The 10,351-nt window shown below is 43.8% G+C and overlaps 1 protein-coding gene across 1 annotated transcript in view; it reads right to left on the minus strand.

The window, feature by feature from the left end:
• LOC6615376 (BMP-binding endothelial regulator protein) overlaps positions 1–10,351 on the minus strand; it is a 24,410-nt gene extending 14,059 nt beyond the window's left edge. Inside the window, exon 1 of the mRNA XM_002039722.2 lies at positions 9,447–10,351. The gene's annotated coding sequence lies outside the window, so the exon portion shown is untranslated. The remainder of the gene's footprint in view (positions 1–9,446) is intronic.

The following is a 10,351-nucleotide window of genomic DNA, read 5'->3' on the forward strand; positions in this document are numbered from 1 at the left end:
GGCCCAATCGGGCGGCATTACATGACTCAGACTCAGACTTAGACGGCGACGGCGACGACGATGTCGTGCCAATTAAAGTGCCCGCCGGCCAAGGGCCAGTGATTATGGGCTAGCTGGTTGGCTGGATGGGGTTTCTAATGGTTCCCGACATGGCGTCAACCCAACCGACAGGGCCAGGGCAATTAACCGAGCTCGGGGTTGCACTTGAGCTGCAGAAAATTGGTTAGGGTTCTGTTTTGCCCGGTTCTGGCCCTAAGTTCTGGCTTTTCGACTCCCCAAAAGGGTTACGCATGGCACGCAGACGGCGTCTAGACGGAACCTCTAATGATCGGTGGTATAGGTATAGGTATGGGTATATGTAAACTCCTCGCAGAAAGACCATCCTCCGTCTGCGGCCTTATCACACTCTCGCCATCGCGAATTCCACTTAAAAGCACTGAACGGCCCGGCCGGCCTGCCTCCTGCCAATTACCTTCGGAGTGGACCATGTCGCTGGCTTAATTCAATTAACAGTGGAATGCCAGCGACTTACAACCTACAGCCGCATGGCCATTAAGCCCCCAGATCAGTCGTAATCCCCCGCAAGCGGCGCCAAAATAAAAAAAGAGCCCGAGCGCCAGAGACTTTGGCAAATCATGCAAATTCCACGGGCCAACTACAAGACACGACTCCAGCCTCGATTCGGATAGCCGGATAGCAAGCTCCCCGCTGATTCCGATCGCCGCCTGGCAACTAATTTCAATGTATTTGCATATTGAAGTCTGTTTGCCACAACAATGAGATGGCTAAAAACGCACATTTGTCAAATGCCAGGCCCTTCGGGGCAAGACGCAGCTTTATTTGGTACAATTCCATCTGACTGAAACCGAAACCCAAACGAAAGCCCAAACCCAAAACCCAATCCCAAACCGATTACAACTGCAGCCCAGCAGATGAAGACAAGGCCCATGACGTTGACGATTGCCCAAGACAATGGGCCAACAACAAGACGAGAGTTAACCAATTTCGAATGACGGGGAGTTTGGGAGGGGTAGCGAAAAAGAAACGAATGCACCGAACGACATAATAAAGTCACAAGCCAGACAAATGTATAAAAGCTAACAAAGCTATTAGCCATCATCATCATCATCATCGGCTTCATCGATGGGGCCCAGCCCAACTGCGGAGTGCCAGGACCACAGTGAAGACCGACCACAAACTGGTCCTGTCCCCCACTCACTCCGGACCATCAATCCGATGGGGTAATGCGATTTTAATAGCGTTCGAATCATTGCCAAGCAAATGAAACAGAACAGAACTGAGTCGAGTCGAGCCGAGCCGAGCCCAAATGTGCCGGAAGAAGTGCTCCATAAAAGTCACCACACATCATATGGTTTAATTAAATAAGTTTTCATACGAGAGTTTTCAATTGAAAAAAATTGATTTTGAAACATTCGTTTCCTTTATATTTATATATATTTCATATCAATAAGTGTTTGATATTAAGTTTACTTTAAAAGCTGTCCTACCAAATATTATTTGAAGACTTGCTAATTAACTGAAATTTTTGATTGGGACAAGTTTTCTTTAACTGCCATTTGAATTAAATAAATATAAATATTTATTACCCTGAAGTTGCCTGAAAATATTCATATCTTTAATAATGTCTAAAGTTGAATGTTCCTTAAAGTATAATAAATCAAGTGCATATGGCTCAATTAAAAATATATATTGGGTAAAGCCAAATTAATATTAATTGCTTGATTGAAACAAGTTTTAATTAATAGTAGTTTAAATCGAGTTAGAAGACAGTTTTTGCAGTGGGAATATAAAAGCGTTAAGATCAAATGGAGGCCCAAAGCTTCATTTGATTCAATTGCCCAATCTGGAAATGTTTGCAGCCCAATACAAAAAAAATGTATATTCATAATTTGAAATCTACAAAATCTCTATTTATGGTTTTGTGGACATATTTTTATCATCTGTTTATTGCTCGGCCAATCAGCATAAGCCATTTAACTCGGTGCCGTTTTTGGGACCGCCACCAGATTACTCCAATCCGATCAGATCCGATCCCTCGCCGGCCGATTAGTCACCCCAGAATCTTGACCGATTCCTGGCCATATAAGACCCATCGAAGTCTCTGCACGGAGTTGTCGTGGCCATGAATCATGGATCATATAAAGCGATTTTTATTATTCTTAACTGCTCATTGGGTTCGGTTCGGCTTGCAAATTATTAATAAACTCGGTTCAAATATGGTGGGGGACTCAATGGGCCAGGGGGGTCATGGGCGTTAGAGTGCCGGGTGCTGGTCTCTTGAAATTTGAGTATTATTAGCGAATTTACCGCAAAATCTATAAATAGCCGAACAGTACAATTAATTGATGCACAGACACAGCTTGGCATTGCGTGTGCGAGTATCTATGTACATATATATGTTTGGTACCAATTCACAGTAGTTACCATTGTATGGGGAAAGCTGCCAAAAATACTTCTAGTTGAGGTAGCCACCTGAAACTTAGCAAGTAGCAAAATGAAAAATTATATGAAAAAATCAGCCAGATCGGAGCACTATATCATATAGCTGTCATATGAACGATCAGTTTGAAATTAACTGTTAGTAGGATTCCAATGGAAAATGGAAAGTATGGAAACATAAACAAAAAACATCTGCAACTATATACTAAAAACAACACTAATTTACGCAAAACACAGAACGTAATTTAAAGTCAAAATTTGGACTTTGATATTTTTATTTTTGTCCTATGGGGAGAAACACTGTGCAATCCAAAGTCGAACTTATGTGCAGAACTACAAAAAATGCGATCAAAACAACAACGTCAAATGAAATTCCAGACAATTTTTTATTGTGCAATTATTTAGGCGAAAGTTAATCAAAACACTACGTATACAAAATATTCGTTGCCTTCTTTTTGTTTTGTACGAAAGGAAACCGGATTTATTGGCCGAATATGAGGCTGTATAGCTGTAAACAATTTTTTAGAAACAACCAGCCAACGGACCAAACAAAAAACAGACAAAAAACAACAACAACAAGCAACAAATTTGAGCAGACGATTTACGGGAATTCCAGCGAGTGACGTGCGGAACCCGATTTTATGATATTTTGGTTGTTGTTGTGAATTGGTAGCCGCTTCTGGCACATTTGTTTAACGACAATCTCCGAAAATGGCAGAAAAAATATACAAATTCTCGGGAACTGTTATCAAACATAACGATTTCTCATATGAACCGGATAAACAGAAGTCTCACTTTTATTGTGTTTCATACATGTTATATACACGACTTGATGGAATGTTCTTTATAAAAGGTTTCAGATTTTATGTTACTTCCAAACGATTCATCTAAAGTGCATTTCTAAATTTGAAATTATTCGAAATATGAAGTGCAATTATGACTTGTGTGAAGGGTATTCCACCGTCGGCTATCAATCTGCACTATATTGCTTACAAGTTTCGCTTGATACAAGCAATCCAAATGGTTTTCACAGGCAAATTTATTGATTAGCACGCAAATGCGAATTGTTTGAATATTTTCAGCTCTGCTTTGTGGCCAAGACAATTCTGATAGCCGGGAGGGGTGTTGGCCGAAAGGGAGTTGAATGGCACAGGTGCCGGGGTTAACACTTGGGCGCCACAGCCAGTTCTGTTCTGTTCTGCTCAGTTCTGTGGCGATCCGTTCCATTTTGCTCGACTCGAAATGATTCTCCTGACGATATTTCGCTGTGTCGCTCCGTTCTGCTGCTGCTTGAAATTTGATATGGCCATAAAAAATATTACCTCTATATGGGGGCTGTGATGCGATCGGATGGGCGGTGCGAATGGCATATGGCACACTACATTCCGCAGTCGTGATTCAGTTCGCCGCTGTAGTAGTCTAGACTTCCGTTTCTTCCTCTTCTTCGCTTGGCAGTTCGTTTCTAGAGTCTTTCGTTGTGAGTTCGTTGCCAGAGTCTTTCGTTCTGTGCGTCCGTGTTTCGTGTTTGAAGATCGGTTATCGGTTAATGTGTCTGTTAATTCACGTTGATGTGCCCATATATCTTGGCTCTACGATTTCAGTGCTCGACTGTGACATGCAATCACCGGGGAAAAAGGGGCACCGTGTGACAACTCTCGCAGCCCAGTGCAGTTGCACTTGATCAGCTTCGAGCGCTTTGATTGTCGGCTTGTTTATTTGTCGATTAGTTCGGTGTCGTGACGTTGAACCTGCCCCAAAGACGGGCAGCAGTTGGCCGTAGGTGCTAATTCAATTACGGCAACAATGCCAGTTCAAATCTTAGCTGTTCCACAGATTGATCTTTGACAACGCAGAAGGACTATTTACCCTTCGTAGTGTTTACAAACTAGTTAGTTTTCCGTGACTTGAAGCGGAGTTTCCCTCAGTTTTCAAAGAAATATGGTCTTCTATCTCATAAGCATTCAGTTTGTTTTTTGCCTTTGTTATTATTGACGTTCAGTAGTTGAGGCCTGCTAAACTCATATAAATTAGTCTGTTTATGATTGGAGTGCCGGAGCAGAAATATGAACGTTAGCGTTGATTTGAAATTAACATATGATTATCACAAATTTTGCTTCCATTTTTATGGGCATCTAGTGTTTTGTTATCCTCCGTTTTTTTTACAAGTTTTCGTGGACTTTGCATAGGAAATACATAAATGCACATTAATACATTTACATACAAATGAGCGGAGCAGCGAGAAACTAAAAGCTTGGGGTTCTGTGTGCCATCTGCATAATTTGTGTGAAATTGCGACTACAAATTTCTCATCTAAACCCCCATCGCACTCGGACAAAAGATGGGTATTGCAGCCCCGACTTCGACTTGCGGCTGGCGATTTGTGGGATTTATGGTCGGTGGAGCCAAGCGCCACACGAGCGCTGTTATCAAGGTGCTTTACTACTCCCATTACCAGCTCCCCCTGGTCGCGAACATATGGATATATAGTAGATAGCTTCATGCTGCTACGAGCTCGCATATGCGAGTATAGCACCGACAATTGAAATAGTTTGTTCTCGCGGCGAATTGCTGATTCCGCTGCCAAAACGCGGCCGACATTGTCGAATCGGACTGCCTGCCAGGCCAATGGGAATGAATGTTAGTAAATAAATAAATATTGTAAACAAATGTTCGTTTTTTGCTGGCTTGGCATATGTTCAGCTGGCTGTTGCTGTGTTTGCTATTGCAACAAATGAGCTTGTCAAGTTAAATGGCACGCACCAAATGCTGTCAGCGAGGTTGCACACACACACGCACAGACACCACCACACATGCACTGCCAGTGCCGCCATTTTGTCTGGCTGCACTGAGTAAATTGTTGCAAATGCTGACTGTAAATAACCCGAGCACAATGTGGCACAACACGGCGTATTAGTAATCTAGTTTATTTCTGCATGAGGCAGCGCAGCAGAAAGGGAAGTTGGGTGGTAGGTGAATAGAGGGTACTGGTACAAAGTCTGAAAACTTTGATTTCCCCGTTCCACATAAGTTTAAGTTTAGATATGGAAGCTCTATTATAAGTGAAATAACTTTGTGACAAACTTGGTAGAAGGATTGTGTATCCTAGGGGCTTAGAAAATCAATATTCTACTAAATTATGTTCAAGCGAGCTGTTTATCTTTGCAATGCGTATAACAAACTATGAGAGCTAAACTTGAAGTTTTACCAATATATTTATATCTTACATATATAACACTATTTACTCCTTCCAAAGTGTGCTTTATTACCCCTCGAAACACTCGACTAATCGCCAAAGTACACGCCGTTTAGTCTGGCACAACCAGAATGAGCAGATACGGATGGTGGAATACGGGGCAATTGTCTATTTTTAATATCTTATCGGAGGAATTTTTATTAGCCGTGTATTGTTCTGCAAATATTAATTAGTTTCTGTGATTGTAGAACAAAAAGGGAAATTGCTCTGTGGCTCTTTGTGAGTGTGTGTGTGTGTGCGAGTGTTTGCGTTGCGTATCATGGCGAAATTATCATTCTTTTGATGGTGTGACGCAGAGAGCGGGTCCCCATACATCCCTTGACTGGATTCCCATGGAATCGCTATTGGGGGGGCTGGTGAAATTGCAATCGACAGACGCTGCGATGACGCATGCTTTTTCCCAGCAGCTTACGGGTGAGCTTGTATGTGTGTGGGGTGCGTGCGTGTGGGCCTAGACATATGGCGACAAAGAGGCTGACGTCATAAGCATAATCAATCTAACGGGGAAAATGGAAATGAAAATGGAAAACAGAGGCTGGCAGACGGAGAAACTACCCCCGAATGCGTGTGTCAAGACTTTGGAGTTGGACCCACCAGTGCCTTTCGAAGCCCACCAGTAGTGGGCACTTGGGCACTTGGCCTGGCCCACTTTGCACAGCTGCAACATCTTGCCGCGGCAGACAGCAAGCAGCTAGCTAGCCGTGCGGCAGCAACATGTCCCACAGCCCCACATCCCACGCAGGCAATTAAGAACGCGACTTGGCTATTGGGTTACACTTAAACTTCACTTCACTTCGCTCCGCCCGTTCGGTTTCGTTTTGTAGTCAGCATTTAAAATTATTTATTAGAAGCAACAGTCGGACAGGCGGTGTCACAAGGCGGGACGTTCGGGGGGGCATTTGGCGCTAGGGGGGCGTATCAAATGTTTTGCTTTTTGCTTCTCAGTCTTCTTTTTTCGCTCGTTCTTTGGTCTTCTGTTTTGGGTTTTGCCAAAACGAAACGAGCCAAGCCGGCTTGTTTAAAAAAGGGGGTTTTTGAATCGGGGCTTTGAAGCGGGAGGGGGCAGAAGGGGGGAGGGAAACATGGGTGGCGAGGGTGACTCGCCACAATATCGTCTGGCGCTTGGCGACAGCAATTTACCTTTAAGCAAATGCAAAAGTATGCGGAGAGCCGAAGAACAAGCGGCGGAAAAAGTAGTCGCAGGCACACAATTACCCCACTAGAAGAATTCTTCTCGTAGAACGGGAATCGGGATTGGAGAATGGGGATCGGGGAATGGGTTCTCTATAGCTGGACCATCTCTATAAATAAGTTAAAAGTCGCTGGCCGAACCAGCTGAACCATAAATCATAAGCAGACGCGCGAGTGTCGAGTTATTATGGGATCATATTTTAATTGGTGGATTATTATTATGCAGGCAGTGTTGCAGACCGCAGTCCCCCCCTCACCCCCGTACACCAACCCCCCTCGACAGCATAATCAAGTGCAGCAAACAAACAAACAAAAACACCTGCAAAGCCACCAGTTGCACTGGCTGTTCGCCACTCCAGGTGAGCGTGCGGATTGCAGATCGCTCGACTCGAGCGTCCCGTGTGTGGAGCAGAACCGAATCCCCCCAAGATTGCAGACCGCAGATCGCGGATCGCAGACCGCCTGGCTCTGCTGTGCTTGGACAGGTGCGTGAACGTGGCCAGCGGGAGCGAGAGAGAGTCGCAACCCGAATCGTACCCTAGCGTATCCGAACAGGGAATACCCTGGAAAGCAGGATCTTGCAGAATGGAAGCTTCTAAGTATAACAAGTACTACTTAAAGAATCTAAGATAACGCAGAGCTAATTAAATTGGAAAATAAATTTTGAGATTCGCTATTCTGTCGGCAAGTTACTAGATGCAAGTTAGTTATCATGACTTTCTCGAACCCAAAAGATTCGCTCCTTCCAAAGGACTTTCTAACTTCAAAACTTGTAAAAACTACTTTCGTTCCCATCTTCATTCAAGAGTTGCCCAACTCGTGCTAAGCAAACAACATCATCCACTTCAATTACCCTTGATCCAAGGGTATAAACACATAGTTTTTTTTTTGAAACCAAATTCACATGCAGTTCGTAGTTGTAGTTGCAGTTGTTATTGTTGATGTTGATGTTGGTCGGTGGACAGAAGGGGCAAACGAGTTGGCCCCGCCGCCTGTGTATGCCAGTTGTCAGTTGGCAAAACTGGTATGGTTGCATTTTTATTATAAAGCGAACAGAAACAACAACAAAAAGCGACACCTAGGCAGTACGGGAAAGTCCGTCCGTTTGTCTCTGCCACTGGAACTCAGGGTTGGGAGGATCGGGGATTGGTTTGGGTAGCTCAAGGATGGGAGGCTTGGGGACGCCGAATGGGAATGGGGACTGTCATCCATGGGCTGGTGTGTCGCCAGTTTAGCCCAGTACGCGAACTGCTAGTCAGACGTCTGTTCTATGGACGTTTCATGGACATGCCGGCGCACATTCGTATTAACCCATGTAGCTTTGGCTTACTCCCTGCCCCGCCCCCAAACGTATCCCAATCCCAATCCCACTTGCAGTCCCCCCTGCAAAGAGCAGTTATTACCAGTGTTATTTACACAGAGATAAACAAAGAATGTGGCGAAAGAAAATACGTTACAACTAATAAGATTTTAGCAATCAAAGATACAGTATGTTGTATGTTCAAAATACGAAACAAAAGGTAATAAATTTGATAAAACAAATAGAAATTTGAACAGAAGTACATGGATGTATTACTTAAATAATATTTCTTTCTGTGCATACTTTATTGGCTCTATGTTTGCGTTTCGGTTTGTGTCTTCATTGCCCCAGGAGTCGTAATTTGTTTTGGTGTCCTCCTGGCAGACTGTCCCCCTAATGAGCCAGTTTATTGTATTCCACCAGCCGATGGCACTTTTTATGGCTCGATGAGGGTAATACAGGAAATGGCCTGCGATTAGCTTAGTGACAATTTTCGCTGCAATTGGAGTTTCGGCTGCAGTTGCAAGTTGCCGTTGCTGCAGCAGCAGCTGCTGCAGTGATTTATCAGCCTTGCAGCCTGACAGTTGGCCAGCTTATATATCTATATATCACCTGGTGATATTTGACACATCGTTACTAATTGGTTAAACAATATGTATCACCGCTGACTCATGCCCGGCAACAGATAAGCTGTTTTGTGCTCATGCACCCGATCTGCGGCACTTTGTTTAATCGCTCACTTAGTTGGTGGCTGTTAAGCGGCTTAAAGTCGCTCTACACACTCGAAATGCTCACATAGAACGCCTCAATGGTTTTCGAATTGGATTTATTAGGCTGTCGGGCAATTAAAGCCAACTGTGATTTCCGCCATACAAAATGCTATGCAAATGTTCTCAATTAATTGCCGGACACTCAAACATATGTTTGCTTATTCGCCACTTGATCCGCTTTTGATTTCGAAGGAAATCAAGAGAGCGGCGAGAGCGAGTGCCAAATGTGATAATAGAAACCAAACATTTAAACAATTTTCGCAAAATGTTGAAACAACAAAGGCAGATAGCACACACGTTCGCAGATACACACAGATAAGTGAAATGTTTATATGTTTCGCATTATAATAAAACAAAATCGCACTTGGCATTATAGCAACAAAGAATCGGGGAATCTCGGAATCAGGGAATCGGGGAATCAGGGAGAGGCAAAGATTAATTACAAAGGAAAAAGTAAAGACGCAAAGTTTACCCGTAATTACACTTCCAGATTTCCAGATGAGGTGCTTCTACTGCTGCTGCTGCTGCTGCTGGTGGCAAGAAATCGGCGGAATCGAAAATTAATTATGCTTGACATGTTGCCAGCGATCATCAGTTCGCCTCTTGTTGTTGCTGTGGTCGTCCAGTTGTTCCTGTTGTTGCTGCCACTCGAACCGATATAAATCGCATTTTCAATTGCCTGGGCTTGGGTCTATTTTTTACTTGTATTACTTTTTTACGTATGTATTTCCACGCGAAAAAGAGAGGCCACACCGCGTTTGGAAAGAGACGAAGCACTTAGAACTCACTGGCGCATAATTTATTTGAGCCGGCGCGCGCCTTTCATTTCAATTCCCATTTCCATTTCGATTTACATTTGCATTTCAATTTCAATTTGATTGCGAGTACTTCGATTCGCTTGCCACAGATTACGCATACGCCACGTTGTGTGCGCGCTGTCAAAGGTTCAATTTCGCGCCGTGCCGCAATTGCAATTTGCATTCAATTCAATGGAATTCAATGAAATTGCGCGCCAATTCGCAGGACCCACTGGAAAATGCTGCCAGCCAGTGTCGGTGGAAAACGACGCATTAGCTCACGCAGAAAATCAGAATAACAGAAAGTCGCACAAGCCAGAATATCAAAAAAACAAGCTAAGCCCCGCATTAAGCTTCAGAGTCGCGTTGATAACAAACTTCAAATTCGTTTATGTTGTTTTCTATTTGAATTGCGTTCGGACTGCGAATTTTATAGCGATCGTCGTAGCGTGTGAATCGGCGAACGTGAAAATCGCGCGCGAGTTTTCCCCTTTTGTTCGGCTGAGGGATTTTCCTGGCCAGCAATTAACAATTTCGAGCCACTCTCGAGCGCTTCTGGAAAAACGCACCGCTCGCGTGC

This window comes from Drosophila sechellia, chromosome 2R, assembly GCF_004382195.2.
Source record: "Drosophila sechellia strain sech25 chromosome 2R, ASM438219v1, whole genome shotgun sequence".
Classification (NCBI taxonomy): Eukaryota; Metazoa; Arthropoda; class Insecta; order Diptera; family Drosophilidae; genus Drosophila; species Drosophila sechellia.